This window comes from Mustelus asterias, chromosome 7, assembly GCF_964213995.1.
Source record: "Mustelus asterias chromosome 7, sMusAst1.hap1.1, whole genome shotgun sequence".
Lineage (NCBI taxonomy): Eukaryota > Metazoa > Chordata > Chondrichthyes > Carcharhiniformes > Triakidae > Mustelus > Mustelus asterias.
Genome location: NC_135807.1, coordinates 34,676,034 through 34,692,823, shown reverse-complemented (window position 1 = coordinate 34,692,823; position 16,790 = coordinate 34,676,034). Strand labels below are relative to the sequence as shown.

Genomic DNA, 16,790 nt, shown 5'->3' with positions numbered 1-16,790 from the left:
GTTTGTAAAGAACATCCAGGAGGGTTTCTTGTATGTAGATAGTCCAACTAGGGAAGGGACCGTACTGGACCTGGTATTGGGGAGGTAAGGCAGATGAACTTAGAGCTTGGATTAGTACTTGGAACTGTGATGTTGTTACTATTACAGAGACTTGGTTAAGGGAAGGACAGGATTGGCAGCTTAACATTCCAGGATACAGATGTTTCAGGCAGGATAGAGGGGGATGTAGAGGGATGGGGGGTGTTGCACTACTGGTTAAGGAGAATATCATAGCTGTATTGCGGGGGGACACTTTGGTGGCCTCATATAGCGAGGCAATATGGGTAGAGCTCAGGAATAGGAAGGGTGTAGTCACAGTTTTGGGGGTTTACTATAGGCCGCCCAACTGCCAGCAGGAGATAGAGGAACAGATATTAGGCAGATTTTGGCAAGGTGTAAAAATAACAGGGTTGTTGTGGTGAGAGATTTTAACTTCCCCTATCTTTACTGGGACTCACTTAGTGCCAGGGGCGTGGATGGGGCAGAGTTTGTAAGGAACATCCAGGAGGACTTCTTGTATGTAGATAGTCCAACTAGGGAAGGGACCGTACTGGACCTGGTATTGGGGAAAGGGCCCGGCCAGGTTTTCGATGTTACACTAGGGGATCAGTTTGGGAACAGTGACCACAATTCAGTAAGCTTTAAGGTACTGATGGATAAAGATAAGTGTAGTCCTCAAGTTAAGGTACTAAATTGGGGGAAGGCTAATTACAACAATATTAGGCGGGAACTTAAGAATGTAGATTGGGGGCAGGTGTTTGAGGGAAAATCAATATCTGGCATGTGGAAAGCTTTCAAGTGTAAGCTGAAAGGGATTCAGGACTGGTACATTCTTGTAAGGATGAAGGATAAGTATGGCAAGTTTTGGGAACCTTGGATAATGAGAGATATTGTGAGACTAGTCAAAGAGAAAAAGGAAGCATTTGTCAAGTCTAGGAAGCTGGGAACACATGAAGCAAGTGTGGAATACAAGGAACATAGAAAGAAACTTAAGCAAGGAGTAAGGAGGGCTAAAAGGGGTCACGAGAAAGCATTGGCCAGCAAGACTTTAAGACTTATCTAGACAGCTATATGAACGGAGTGGGAATGGAGGGATACAAAAGAGTGGTCCAGTTTGGACCAGGGAGCGGCGCGGGCTAATTGTTCCTGGTTTCTCGTTTCAAGGCTTCATTCTATGATCATCTTGCTGGTGCCAGTACAGAGCGAGACTGCGGATAGTTGGGAACCTGTCTCGGGGGCAGGGAATTCATATGGTGTTCGTGGAAGTGGAAATGACTAGGGTTGGGAAGCATTTTCCGATCAGGGCCATTGTGATCTCCTGGACTCGTTTCGATCGCCTCAGGGGGTCGGAGAGGAATTTCCCAGATTTTTTTTTCCCCATATTGGCCCTGGGGTTTTTCACTCTGGGTTTTCGCCTCTCCCTGGAGATCACATGGTCTGGAATGGGTGGGTGGGGGTGAGTTAATAGGTTATAATGAACAAAGCATCGTAGCTGTGAGGGACAGCTCGGTGGATAGGATATTGGTATGTAGATAGGCTGGAAAATTGGGCGGGGATCCTGGATTCAGGATTCAATCCTGGACCGGGGAGCAGCGCGGGCTTGGAGGGCCGAAGGGCCTGTTCCTGTGCTGTATTGTTCTTTGTTTGTCTTTGTTTGTCAAAGATTAAGGAAAATCCCAAGGCTTTTTATACATATATAAAGAGCAGGAGGGTAGTCAGGGAGAGCGTTGGCCCACTCAAGGACAAGGGAGGGAATCTATGCGTGGAGCCAGGGGAAATGGGCGAGACATTAAATGAGTACTTTGCACCAGTATTCACCAAAGAGAAGGACTTGGTGGATGATGAGTCTGGGGAAGGGTGTATAGATTGAGTTATGTTGAGATCAAAAAGGAGGAGGTTTTGGGGTTCTTGAGAAACATTAAGGTAGCCAAGTCCCCAGGGCCTGATGGGAGATATTCCAGAATACTGAAAGAGGCAAGGGAGAAAATTGCTGGGACCTTGAGAGAAATGTTTGTATCCTCACTGGCTACAGGGGAGGTCATGATGTGGAGATGCCGGTGTTGGACTGGGGTAAACACAGTAAGAAGTTTAACAACACCACGTTAAAGTCCAACAGGTTTATTTGGTAGCATGTGGCTTTTGCTACCAAATAAACCTGTTGGACTTTAACCTGGTGTTGTTAAACTTCTTACAGGGGAGGTCCCAGAGGATTGGAGAATAGCCAATGTTGTTCCTTTGTTTAAGAAGGGTAGCAAGAATAATCCAGGTAATTACAGGCTGGTGAGTCTTATGTCAGTGGTAGGGAAATTATTGGAGAGGATTCTTCGAGACAGGATTTACTGTCACTTGGAAATAAGTGGACGTATTAGCGGGAGGCAAAATGGTTTTGTGAAGGGGAGGTCGTGTCTCACTAACTTGATCGAGTTTTTCGAGGAAGTGACGAAGATGATTGATGATGGTCGGGCAATGGATGTTGTTTACATGGACTTCAGTAAGGTCTTTGATAAGGTCCCTCATGGCAGACTGCTGCAGAAGGTGAAGTCACATGGGATCAGAGGTGAGCTGGCAAGGTGGATACAGAACTGGCTCGGTCATAGAAGTGGAGATGCCGGCGTTGAACTGGGGTGAACACAGTAAGAGTGTTTATTTGGTAGCAAATACCATTAGCTTTCGGAGCGCTGCTCCTTCGTCAGATGGAGTGGAAAAGTGCTCTCAAGCAGGGCACGTTGGTCATAGAAGACAGAGGGTAGCAGTGGAAGGGTGCGTTTCTGAATGGAGGGCTGTGACAAGTGGCATTCCTCAGGGATCAGTGCTGGGACATTTGCTGTTTGTAATATATGTATAAATGATTTGGAGGAAAATGTAACTGGTTTGATTAGTACGTTTGCGGATGACACAAAGGTTGGTGGATTTGTGGATAGCGATGAGGACCATCAGAGGATACAGCAGGATATAGATCAGTTGGTGACTTGGGCAGAGAGCTGGCAGATAGTTTAATCTGGACAAATGTGAGGTAATGTATTTTGGAAGGTCTAATGCAGATAGGAAATATACAGTAAATGGCAGAACCCTTAATTGTATTGATAGGCAGAGGGATCTGGGTGTACAGGTACACAGGTCATTGAAAGTGGCAATGCAGGTGGAGAAGGCATACGGCATGCTTGCCTTCATCGGCCGGGGCATTGAGTTTAAAAATTAGCAAGTCATGTTGCAGCTTCATAGAATCTTAGTTAGGCCGCACTTGGAATATAGTGTTCAATTCTAGTCGCCACACTAGCAGAAGGATGTGGAGACTTTGGAGAGGGTAATCTCTCGCTCAATGTCAACAAAATGAAAGAGATAGTTGTTGACTTCAGGAATCGTAGTGGAGAATATGCCCCTGTCTACATCAATGGGGACGAAGTAGAAATGGTCGAGAGCTTTAAGTTTTTAGGTGTCCAGATCACCAACAACCTATCCTGGTCCCCTCATGGCGACACTATAGTTAAGAAAGCCCACCAATGCTTCTACTTTCTCAGAAGACGAAGGAAATTTGGCATTGCCACTATGACTCTCACCAACTTTTACAGATGCATCATAGAAAGGATGTTGCCAGGATTCAAGGGACTGAGTTATAGAGAGAGATTGGTCAGGCTAGGACTTTTTCTTTGGTGCACAGGAGATTGAGAGGTGGTCTTATACAGGTGTATATTTGATTTGATTTATTATTGTCACATGTATTAGTATACAGTGAAAAGTATTGCTTCTTGCGCGCTATACAGACAAAGCATACCGTACATAGAGAAGGAAAGAAGAGAGTGCAGAATGTAGTGTTACGGTCATAGCTAGGGTGTCGAGAAATATCAACTTAATGCAAGGTAAGTCCATTCAAAAGTCTGACAGCAGCAGGGAAGAAGCTGTTCTTGAGTCGGTTGGTACGTGACCTCAGACTTTTGTATCTTTTTCTCGACGGAATGAGGTGGAAGAGAGAATGTCCGGGGTACATGGGATCCTTAATTATGCTGGCTGCTTTTCCGAGGCAGCGGGAAGTGTAGACAGAGTCAATGGATGGGAGGCTGGTTTGTGTGATGTATTAGGCTACAATCACGAACTTTTGTAGTTGTTTGCGATTTTGGACAGAGCAGGAGCCATACCAAGCTGTGATACAACCAGGAAGACTGCTTTCTATAAGATCATGAGAGGTATGGATAGGGTGAATGCACTCAGTCTTTTCCCCAGGGTTGGGGAATCGAGAACTAGAGGGCACAGGTTTAAGAGGGGAAAGAATTAATGGGAACCTGAGAAGCAACTTTTTTACACAGAGGGTGGTGCGTGTGTGGAATGAGCTGCCGGAGGAAGTGGTTGCGGCAGGGACATTGACAACATTTAAAAAGCATTTGGACAGAAACATGGATAGGAAAGGCTGAGAAGGATATGGGCCAAAAACAGGCAAATGGGGGTTAGCTTAGATGGACATTCTGTTTGACATGGACCACTTTGGGCCGAAGGGCCTCTCTCTGTGCCAGAGATTCTATGATTTTATGAAAGCATTCTTTCTGGTTGTATCACAGCTTGGTTTGGCTCCTGCTCTGTCCAAGACCGCAAGAAATTACAAAGGTTCGTGGACGAAGCCCAGTCCAGCACGCAAACCAGCTTCCCATCCGCTGACACTGTCGACACTTCCCGCTGCCTCGGAAAAGCAGCCAGCATAATTAAGGATCACAGGCACCGCGGACATTCTCTCTTCCATCTTCTTCCGTCGGGAAAAAGATACAAAAGCCTGAGGCCACATACCAACCGACTTAAAAACAGCTTCTTCTCTGCTGCCATCAGACTTTTAAATGGACCTACCTCGCATTAAGTTGATCTTTCTCTACAGCTTAGCTATGACTGTAACAATACATTCTGCACTCTCTCTATGATTGGTATGCTTTGTCTGTATAGCGCGCATGAAACAATATTTTTCACTGTATACCAATACATGTGACAATAATAAATCAAATCAAATCAAATCAAATCAAAATATCAAATGGCAGCCTCCTCAACTGGGATGTAACAACAAGCACCCATGTCACTCCCTGCATATCTGTGGCACCATGTCAGAGATCTTTCCAACTTGGTCTCCGATATATAAGATCTCTCACTTTTCCACGCAACTGATTTGGCCCTCATGTTGCACTCACTGACAACTATATTCCCACTAAGGTCCAGATATGGTTTCCATCAACAAGACACTCACCTCTGAATCCTTTCTCACTCAAGTCAGGTCAGTCTTGAAGGCACAGCTTTCCGGAGTTCCTTTACAACCCATCGACCAATGATACCCAGTTCAGGAACTAATCTGCTGTTACAAACTCACAAATCTTTCACATACCTGAGCAAGTCACATTGCTTATAGAATTCAGCCCTTTTAAGCTTGCTCTTATATCACTCCCCCAAGAGCTTCAGAAATACTATTTTTCTCCTGAATTCCAAACATAAAACTGGTTTGTGTTTTGTAGAGAGCTCGGCTTGCCCCTAAACATGTCAAGAGTTCGATGACTGTGTTCTGCGACAGTGCTTCTTTATGTCTGCATCTGTGTGCTAATCACCTTCTTCCTCCGGCTCTCCTTTGTGTCTGCCAGCACATTGGAGTTGGATTTCTTGGCTGCGCTCATCCGAAGACCGGAAATTTCCGCCTGACATCAACGGATCTTTGTATGGTCCGTGTCCCGCCCGCTACGATTCCTGTGGCGGGCGGGACGGGAAAATTCCGGTCATGGCTTCTGGTCTTAACTTCCTTTCTGTTGATACTGCTTCCAGGTCAAGGGTCACTTGGTCACATGGACCAGTATTTCGCATGATCCAAGAAAATTACAATTGGTCTCTTTACAATTGGGGAAAACTTTTAAAAGCTCCTTTCAAATACTTTTCCAAACACAGGCATTTTTAAAGAAATAATAGATTTTCCTTAATGTACTGCTTCCAAGTCAATGGTCCTCACACAGTTTTATGAGCGTATAAATGTTTTGAAGAGGTTTGGAATGGCTGTTTGTTTGTTTTTACAGAGTAATTAGCTCTTTAGAAATAAGAGTATTTTTGCAAGGGAAGTTCCAATGGTTATATGTTTGAACGTTTTATTAAGAGATTCTCAGGGCATCATTTTACAAGCTTTGAATGGCTGATTTAAACAAAAATCCTGAGTATTTTAAACACTTTTCAGTGTTGCTATATGGATCATGAATTGTCCACGTAGTGGATACTGGTTGAATACACTTGGAGGGGACAAAGGGGTTTTGAGAGGCCATGGGGTGTATGAAGGGGTATGGAAGAGGCATGGAGGGGGATGATACCTGGTAACAGTGGCTGCCCGCACAGCATCATGCCACCTGCCCTCAGTGACCCAGTCACCTCCCATCGCCGAGGCCTGCTTGGCTGGCCCCAGTACCCCAAACCTCACTTTCCTATCTTTGAGGATGCCTGGCCACCAAAACATGCACATCTGCAATTGCAATCCCACCAATGGTCACTGCTTATGGGTATGCTACTGAGCTGCGTGCCTTCCGATTGGACCAGCAGCTATTAGGGAGTGGCTGCTGTCCCGATTAAGGATGGCAGCCCTAGAGTTGGCCACTTCATCCACTATCACTGGGAACCCCAGGTCCCTCTACCGACTGAAGCAGGCCCAAGAGTGGGATTTCATCCTCAGTCGTTAAATGTAACAGATTCACTAAAGTAAAAGATTCCAGCTGGCAGGCTAACTGAATGAAAACACTTCTGTGGATGAATACAGGCACTTTATTTTCAGGAAAGACTAGGAAATACAGAGGACAAGGGGGACCTTGGCATGCATGTCCAATGATCTCTGAAGGCAACAGGACAGGTAGATAAGGTGGTTAAGAAGGCATATGGGATACTTACCTTTATTAGCCAAGGCATAGAATGTAAGAACAGGGAGGTAATGATGGAAATGTATAAAACACTCGTTCAGCAACAGTTAGGATACTGTATGAAGTTCTGGTCATCATACTATAGGAAGGAACTGGTTGCACTAGAGAGACTGCATAGGGAATTCACCAGGATGTTGCCTGGGCTGGAGTGTTTCAGCTATGAAGAGAGGCTGGTTAGGCTGGGGCTGTTTTCCTTAGAGCAGAGCAGGCTGAGGGGGGACCTGAATGAAGTGTTCAAAATTATGAGGGACATAGATAGGTAGGGTAAATAGGAGGAATAATTTCTTCTTAGTGGCGGGTTCAATAACCAGAGGCTATAGATTTAAGGTCGGGGCAGGAGATTTAGAGAGGATTTGAGGAAAAAAACCTTCTCACCCAGCGGAGTGGTGGGAATCTCGAACTCACTGCCTTAAAGGGTGGTGGAGGCTGGAACACTCACAACATTTAAGAAGCAGTTAAACGAACACTTGAAACACCGTAGCATATAAGGATATGGGCCAAGTGCTGGAAAACGGGATTAGAATAGATTGGTACTTGATGGCTGGCACAGACATGATGGGCGAAAGGGCCTCTCTCTGTGCTGTGACTCTATGAGATGTGCCTGTTTACTGAAAGAAAGAGTTGGCAAATACTTAGTTTTTAAGTTTAAGTTAATTTATTATTGTCACAAGTAGGCTTACATTAACACTGCACTGAAGTTCGTTTGAAAATCCCCTAGTCGCCACACTTTGGCACCTGTTTGGGTACACTGAGGGAGAATTTAGCATGGCCAATTCACCTAACTAGCACGTTTTTCGGACTGTGGGAGGAAACTGGAGCACCCAGAGGAAACCCACACAGACACAGGGAGAACGTGCAGACTCCGCACAGCCAGTGACCCAAGCCAGGAATCGAACCCGGGTCCCTGATGCTGTGGGGCAGCAGTGCTAACCATTGTGCCACCCATATGGGTACGAGAGGATGGTTAGCATCTGTGGGATATCAATCCGAAATGCATCTTGCCCCTTCCCAACTTACAGGAAACAGCCTAGTGTGTTGCTGCTGTGACCACTTTATTTGGAAGTTGTAAGTCTGTGCGTTAAAGTTTAATAACTTTGTTAAACAACAATGGGGGGAATTCTGTATGAGCATCTAACCAGGTAGTATTTGGATAATACGCATTGCCACAACAGCCCACTGTCATTTGAGCCACATTTATGTTTAGTTATACATTTGAACGTAAAGTATAAAAGTATAAATTATTCCCTGCAATACCAACTCATTCCAACAGATGTTCCCATTGCCTTAGTCAATTCTGTAGAACAGCAGCAGCTAATGTAAAGCCCCAAGGGATCTTTTTTGCAAACATGCAGAAGGGCTCAAGTGGTTCTATAGATAGTTATCTCCTTTTTTAACCTCCAATGCCTGGACTTCGATCCAGATCATGCTACTGGACTGAAAGTCTCCTCTCGTGGCCAGTTGTAAGCATTCCGATAGAAATCATCCTGGGAATGGCGACTTGAAGGCTTTTGGATTGCTCTCGGGGCTGTGGAACCATCGCAGTTTACATTGCGAGAGAAATTCTACAGAACTGCCACCAGAACAACAGGGAAACCACTATGTGTATGTGTGTGTGTGCAGTTGGTTTTAATTTGATATTTTACTGATTGATGCATTTGCTCCCCTTGCCTCCAGTGGCCAAGCATTAGACAAACAGAATCTCAAAGGAGTAGATTTCTACAGATTGCCAGCCTGGTTTAAGCATAGTCCAACTTCTGTTCCATGGGGATTCAAAGAAAGAATTCATAGAATCCCAAAAGTGCAGAAGGATGCCATTCGACCCATCAAGTCTGCACCGACCACAATCCCACCCAAGCCCTATTCCCGTAGCCCCACATATTTACCCTATTAATCCCCTGACACTAAGGGGCAATTTACCATGGCCAATCAACCTAACCTGCACATCTTTGGACTGTGGGAGGAAACCGGAGCATCCGGAGGAAACCCACACCGACATAGGGAGAACGTGCAAACTCCGCACAGATAGTGACCCGAGGCCGGAATTGAACCCAGGTCCCTGGTGTTGTGAGGCAGCAGTGCTAACCACTGTACCGCTGCCCACTGGTGGCTTTGTAACACAGTAAGAAGTTTAACAACACCAGGTTAAAGTCCAACAGGTTTATTTGGTAGCAAAAGCCACACAGGCTTTGTAACATGCAGCCATTTGCCAGTGTGGTGAATGCAAAACAAATGATTGCTATTTGATACGAAAACTTTAAAACCAATGTGTTTCTGTACATGCCAGACATCCAGCTCACCAAACAGAAAGTGCTCCCCTCATCCTGCTGGTAGATTGCCTACAAGTCACAGCTACTTCCAACTCTGACACCAATGGTTAATTTTTTTTGGTTTATATATCCAATTCAATCCAATCAAAGTCCAATTCAAAGTCTCAGCAAGTAAGACATTCCCGATCCAAGCTGACGAGACAGACTGGCCGCTTCCTGTCTTGGGCTTGATCTACATGATCCAAGCTGATTGGAGCAGGCATTGCACCTCCTCCAAGGCTTGATCTCATTTGCATCTTAGCCAAAAGACCGAGATGCCACTTAAAAGAATTGCTTCAAATGAAGCCTTATTGTAACCTCATGACTTCAACCAAGTGCAGGATGTTGATATTACACTTGATCTTAGCCAAAAGGCCGAGAAGCGATGGTTATTGTCCTCTTGGTGATTGCACAGTTATCAAAGGGCACCTTTCAGCAGGTCTCATGATCCTCCGGTGGTGCTGTGTGGCCTCACTTCATCTATTTCTTCTCGGCCTTTTGGCTAAGATCAAGTGTAGTTATGCGGATGCTGCACTTGGTTGAGGTCATTAGGTTACATTGAAGCTTCATATGTTTCATATGAAGCAATTTTTAAAAGCGGTATCTCGGCCTTTTGGCTAAGATGCAAATGAGCTCAAGTCTTGGAGGAGGAATTGCTTTCCCTCCTCCAATCAGCTTGGCTCATGTAGATCAGGCCCAGGACAGGGTAAATGGTCGCTTGCCCTGTCTTACCAGCCTGGATCGGAAATGTCTCAACTTGTTGAGACTCTGAATTGGACTTGATTTGATTGAATTGGAAAAGTATTTTAAAAAAAATTTCTTCTTGGCCTTTTGGCTAAGATCAAGTGTAGTATGGACAGGCTGCACTTGGTTGAGGTCATTAGGGTACATTAAGCTTCATTTGAAGCAATTTTTAAAAGCGGCATCTCGGCCTTTTGGCTAAGATGCAAATGAGATCAAGCCTTGGAGGAGGAGGACTTGCACCTACTCCAATCAGCTTGGCTCATGTAGATCAGGCCCAAGACAGGAGGTGAGAGCCCTGTCTTGTCAGCTTGGATCGGAAATGTCTCAACTTGTTGAGACTCTGAATTGGACTTGATTTGATTGAATTGGAAAAGTATTTTAAAAAGTGTAGTATTGACATGGTTGAAGTCATTAGGTTACATTTTAGCTTCATTTGAAGCAATTTTTAAAAGCAGCATCTCAGCCTTTTGGCTAAGATGCAAATGAGATCAAGCCTTGGAGGAGGTGCAATGCCTACTCCAATCAGCTTGGATCATGTAGATCAAGCCCAAGACAGGAGGTGAGAGCCCTGTCTTGTCAGCTTGGATCTGGAATGTCTCACTTGTTGAGACTCTGAATTGGACTTGATTTGATTGAATTGGATTTTTAAAAAAAATCCTTTACTCCTGATCGTGCATCGTCACTCTGGTGGAAGAGTTGCAGAAAACCCACAAGATTTTCCCTGGGATTTTTCCACAGCTCCACTGACACGATCATGGCTAGGGATTGGGAGAAGCCCCCTCAGATGACCTCTCCGTGCTGCACACAAGCGCTAACATTTACATACTGCCCTCAACTGCTGGCATGGACTTCAAGCCTAAAAGCCTCCATTTGAGTGAGGAGAATCAGTAAGTGAGCCAAGCTGAAAGCAAACACTAAACATCATCTCATGTGCACTAAAACCCAGAAGTATGACTTTTGTCAGTTCCAGCTATTTTAACAAAAACAACACTTTGATTCCTATTTTAAAAATGCATGTGGGGGCAGATAAATGCGACTTGGGGCAGGGAAAGTTCACTGGAGTCACACAATGATAAAACGGAGAGTGTTTCTCAAGTTGTTGCAATTCTGACAGATTTTCACGTGGATGTCCGATCTGGTTTCAAAAAATGTCAGGATGAGAAATGTTTTTCTGACATTTGTGTTTTTTTTTGTGTATCTAAAGAGCAGATTCATTTGTCGCACTTGCCAACAGTTTCCATTCTTTTCCTGGCAAGATTCCCATGTTTTTAATGGAATGAGTCAACATTCTCTTCTCTTTTGCCCCAATCAACGCTTGTCCTGTGTGAATGTCTGACTTTAAACACTGCAGCTCACTTACTGCAGAGAATTATACAGCAATCCCTGAAATATGAGGACAATACAGCAATTGGTTAAATTCACTGTAGATTAGACACTGGCACTTTACCCTTTCGACCCCAGTTCAAATGTTTTTAAAGCAAGGATAGATAAATTTTTGAACAGTAAAGGAATTAAGGGTTATGGTGAGCGAGCGGGCAAGTGGAGCTGAGCCCATGAAAAGATCAGCCATGATCTTATTGAATGGCGGGGCAGGCTCGAGGGGCCAGATGGCCTACTCCTGCTCCTAGTTCTTATGTTCTTATAAATCCCGAAAGTGTCCTCTGCCTGCAGGGTGCAAATGTTCTACGTGACGAGAGTTTGGATATTTCCAAAAGACATGTTCCCACAGCACTGAACTGAGAGCGGCAATCAGATAGACAGCTTGGGAGGTTGAAACACTTTAAGCTGCTGCCCATGGGTGGTATTCATCGAATGTTGGGCCAGAAAGGGAAAAGATTTAACTTAACCTGTGTGCCAGACTTGACCTGGAAATGCTAGATGTTGACAATAAGTGTTTGAAATGGGTAAGTGTGTAATTGAAGATATGAACATCTTTAAACTGGCTTGTGTAACTCATAAATCAGAGTGTAGAATGTTGAAACAGCAGTTCAGCATGGCTTCCAAAATGTTTTCTTACATGTGTGGTGAGGGGGAAGGGAATCCTGTCCAGCTGCCCGAGGTTAGAATCCCCCTGAGTATGTATTGTCCAAGGACTGCAGTTGTGAATGTTGACAGCTCAAGCTGATTTGAGCACTTTCCCAGGGAAGGACTGACATCAGCTTTTCATTAAATAGGTTTGATTTGTTTTTACATTTGTTCCACTGTCAGTTATTTTCATTTTCTCTCCAGATGTCTCCCGCACCACATCATCACCCCAGGACCAAACTGATGGGGGCTAAAGGCATGGCCTTTGGTCCGGCCGATCACATTTTCATATGTGAAAAGGGGAACACATTCCAGGTCTCCAAACTGCTGGGAGGTGAAGATGTTTACGAGCAGAATGTTTAACACTGAGCACAGAAATAGTGTACAGAATCTTTCAAATAAACTCTAGATTAAGATAAATTTATTTTCCGGTATAACAGTCGTGGAGAGGTGAGGGTCATTCATAATAACAGCTCAAAAGGTGGCTGCTAGGTTCATGTTCTCAAATTTTAAATGGATTTTAAAAATATCTGGATTGCTATAGCGTGACCCATAATTCATGGTTTAGTTCCACGCTGCATTAATCCTCATGTTGTGGAACGAGGTGGAACTAGACATTTACATGGCATCTTAATAAATCTCAAAGAAACATCTCAAATAGCTACTGCATAAACTTTGAAATGGATTGACATTGCTCCACAGAAAAATGAGGCAGTAATTTTGCACATAGCAAGATTCCAGATCATCAGTGTAGTGTGAGGGTGACTAGGCAGGTACAATTTTGTCTTTTAAAAAGCATTTAGACGGTTACATGGGTAAGATGGGTATAGAGGGATATGGGCCAAACGTGAGCAATTGGGACAAGCTTAGTAGTTAAAAAAAAAGGGCGGCATGGACAAGTTGGGCCGAAGGGCTGTAAACCTCGAATAGTTTTTTTTCCATCATAGTCATAGAGTCATGGGGCGGGACCTTGCGGCCGCACTCGCCCCAAAACCGGAAAATCCTGCTCGAGGTCAATGGACCTTTCCATGGTTCGCCGCTCGCCCGCTCCAATTCCCGTAGCAGGCAGAATGGGAAAATTCGCCCCTTAGAGTAACACAGTGCAGAAAAGGCCGTTTGGCCCATCAAGCCTGCACAATATCTACTACTAAAGGTGCACTAATCCCATTTTTCTGCACTTGTCCCATATCATCAAATGTTATGATATTTCAAATGCTCATCCAAATATTTTTTAAAGGTTGTAAAGTTTCTGGCCTCCATCCCAGGCAGTGCCTTCCAGATTCCCAAACCTCCTGGGTGAAAAGCTTTTTTCTTAAATCCCCTCTGAATGTCCTCCCCTTTACCCTAAAACTATGCCCATGGTTGTCACCTCAATCAAGGGGAACAAATGCTCCCTACTCACACTGTCCATACCCCTCAATCCTCTACACCTCAATTGTACAGATCTCTCTGTACAATCCTCCTTCAGCCTTCTCTGCTCTAAAGAAAACAATCCAAGCCTATCTAATCTCTCCTTATAGCACAACTGCTCCATCCCAGGCAACATCCTGGTGAACCTCTTCTGTACCCCCTCTAGTGCTATTCTTTCTATAGCGAGGTGACCAGAATTGCACACTTACTCCACCTGTGGCCTAAACAACACTCTGTACAACTCCAACATTATCTCCTTGGTCTTATACTCTATACCATGACAGATAAACAAAGAACAAAGAAAAGTACAGCACAGGAACAGGCACTTTGGACCTCGAAGCCTGTGCCGATCATGATGCCCTAACTAAACTAAAAGAAAACCTTCTGTCCTTACTCAGTCTGCGTCCCTCTATTCCCTCCCTATTCATGTACCCATCCAGATGCCTCTTAAATGTTGCTAATGTGCCTGTTTCCACCACCTCCTCTGGCAGCGTGTTCCAGGCACCCACTACTCCCTGTGTGAAAAACTTCCCCCGCACATCTCCCTTAAACTTTCCCACTCTCACCTTGAACTTGTGCCCCCTTGTAATTGACACTTCCACGCTGGGAAAAAGCCTCTGACCATCCACCCTGTCTATGCCTCTGATAATTTTGTAGACCTCCATTAGGTCTCACCTCAACCTCTGTCCTTCCAGTGAAAACAATCTTAGTTTATTCAACCTTTCCTTGAGACCAGGTAACATCCGAGTGAACCTTCTTTGCACTCTCTCCAAAGCTTCACGTCCTTTTGGTGACCAGAACTGTATGCAATACTCCAAATGTGGCCAAACCATGGTTTTATATGGCTGCAGCGTGATTTCCCAACTCTTGTACACAATGCCCCAGCTGATGAAGGCAAGCATACCATATGCCTTCTTAATCTCCTTGGCCACCTGTGTTACCACTTTTAGGGAACTGTGGATCTTCATGCTCAGATCCCTCTGTACATTAATGTTCCTAAGGGTTCTGCCATTTACATTATAATTCACAGCTAAATTTGACCCTCCAAAATGCATCACTTTGCATTTGTCCAGATTAAACTCCATCTGCCATTTCTGTGCCCAAGTCTTCAATCTTTCTATATCCAGTTATATCCTCTGACAATCCCCAGCACTATCAGCAACTCCACCAATCTTCGTGTCATCCGCAAACTTACTAATCAGACCATCCACATTTTCCTCTGGATCATTTATATATACTACAAACAACAGAGGTCCCAGCACTGATCCCTGTGAAACACCACAAGTTACAGACCTCCAATCAGAAAAACACCCTTCGGGGCTGACCATGGGGGTGGGGGTGGGGGTGGGCGGTCAGGCCTGGCCCAGACACATGTGGGAGGCCAGTGATTGGGGGGAGGGGAGGGGGAGTTAGAAGGCCAGTGATCGGACTGGCCAGCGATCAGGAGATTGGCAGTGTGGGACTACTGCGCATGCGCCGATTTCAGCGCTGATTGATCAGTGCATGTGCAGTGGTCCACTCAGCGCTATGCTTCCAGCCTCTCCTGCGGGAATAGGCGCCCCCCCCCCCTGATTTTTCACATGATTTATGCTAGTGCACTCTGCAGTGTTCAGTGTGTGAAATTCATTTTAAAAATTCCACTGAAATAACAATGGGATTTACTCCAATTTCTACGTGAATTCGGCACTCAGAATCTTGTTGCGAAAATCCCACCCTATAAGTAGATTAAAATCCCCCATGATTATGGCAGTACCTTTCTGACAAGCTTGCAATACCTTCTCTTGTATACTCTGCCTATGATGTAGTTACAATTAGGGGCCTGTACAAAGACAAGACAAGGCAAGAAAGACACAATGAACTTTTATAAAACACTTCATGAAAACATTGGTCAAAATTCTCCCATCTTGCCTGCCGTGGGAATCGCAGCGGGTGAGACGGATAATTAAACAGACCATTCAAAAGTCCGTTGAGTTCGGGTGGGAATTTCCAGTCTTTGGGCGCGCATGGCCGGAGAAATGTGTTCAAATCAGAGCATCGCACTTTAACGTGGGCGTCAAGATCTGAGAAAGAGTGGAGAAGAGATTCACTGGAACACCCCCATAGAGACTTCAGCTCTGTGGGAAGACTAGAGAAGCTGGAGTTGTTCTACTTAGAACAAAGGAGGTTCAGAGGAGATCTGATAAAGATGTTCAAAATCTTGTATTGTGTTAGCAGAGTAAATAAAGAGAAACTGTTTCCAGTTACAAAAAAGGTTAGTAACCAGAGGACACAACTTTAAGATGATTGGCAAAAGAGCCAGATGGGAGATGAGGAAACAATTGTTAAGGCAACATTTATGATCTGGAATGCACTGTCTGAAAGGGTGGTGAAAACTGATTGCAGACTAACATGTAAAAAAGAATTGGATCAATACCTGTAGGACAAAAAAAAGCATATAGGGAGAGTTCATGGGAGTGGATTAATTGGCTAGCCCTTTCAAAGAACTAGCATAAACATGATGAGCTGAATGGCCTCTTTCTGTGTTGGATCATTCCATGATTCACTAATCCTATTTCTCACCATGACCCTGTATCTGAATCGTAACAGTGAACAAGAAATGAAAAAAAGCACTGCAGCAATGTCCCACATTGCAAACAAATAACTTTCAAAGCTTATTTTTCTTTCAGATCCATTGTATATCCATCAGCAAAACTGGACGAAGTTATACTTGTGTAGTAAACCAATGCTTTACCTGCAGCAAGGAACAATGCAAGATTTAACCCAAAGTTGTGAAACCCCCTTCAGGGTTGATTTTTGGAAACCATCCAACTGTTCCACTTACATTCGTACACAACAATGTCCGTATATAAGCCCTATTATTGTCTTGGAGTCCATTTCAAGATGTTAATCTAAAATGACACTTCAGCATTGCCAGCTGCCTTTTAGATAAAGCTGAGCTAGTTCTAATCTAGGTCAGAAATTGCATCATGTAGAAAGAGAAATGAATAACAGATAACCAATGTCCTAATTCACAACAAGCTTCATCCACCTCTCACTCCTGTATTCATTGGCCTGCCTTGGCTCCCAGCTCAACTTTACAGTTCACATTATTATTTCTAAATTCTTCCATGGTCTAACCCATCCCGAGCTCTGCAATCTCCTTTAGCCCGAGAATGCCCTTTGACCTCTGCTCAGATATCTCGTGAGGCTTGAAGAATGGAAGTTTCCCATCCCACCCGCCACGGGAATTGTAGCAGGTGGGACACGGGCCATGCAAAGGTCTGTTGACCTTGGGTGGGGTGAGCATGGTCCGAAAATCCCACTCTTGGAGTCAAATATTCAAAGAACAAAGAACAAAGAAAATTGCAGCACAGGAACA

The 16,790-nt window shown here is 44.5% G+C and overlaps 1 non-coding gene and 2 pseudogenes across 1 annotated transcript; 2 read left to right on the top strand and 1 right to left on the bottom strand.

The window, feature by feature from the left end:
- Positions 1-9,450: 9,450 nt before the first annotated feature.
- Positions 9,451-9,640, bottom strand: LOC144496246 (U2 spliceosomal RNA). The gene has a single exon (XR_013498408.1). It is a non-coding gene; the product is annotated as a U2 spliceosomal RNA (small nuclear RNA).
- A 95-nt stretch (positions 9,641-9,735) lies between these two features.
- Positions 9,736-9,937, top strand: LOC144496232 (U2 spliceosomal RNA; annotated as a pseudogene).
- Positions 9,938-10,068: 131 nt separating this feature from the next.
- LOC144496183 (U2 spliceosomal RNA) lies at positions 10,069-10,246 on the top strand (annotated as a pseudogene).
- The last annotated feature ends 6,544 nt before the right edge of the window (positions 10,247-16,790 follow it).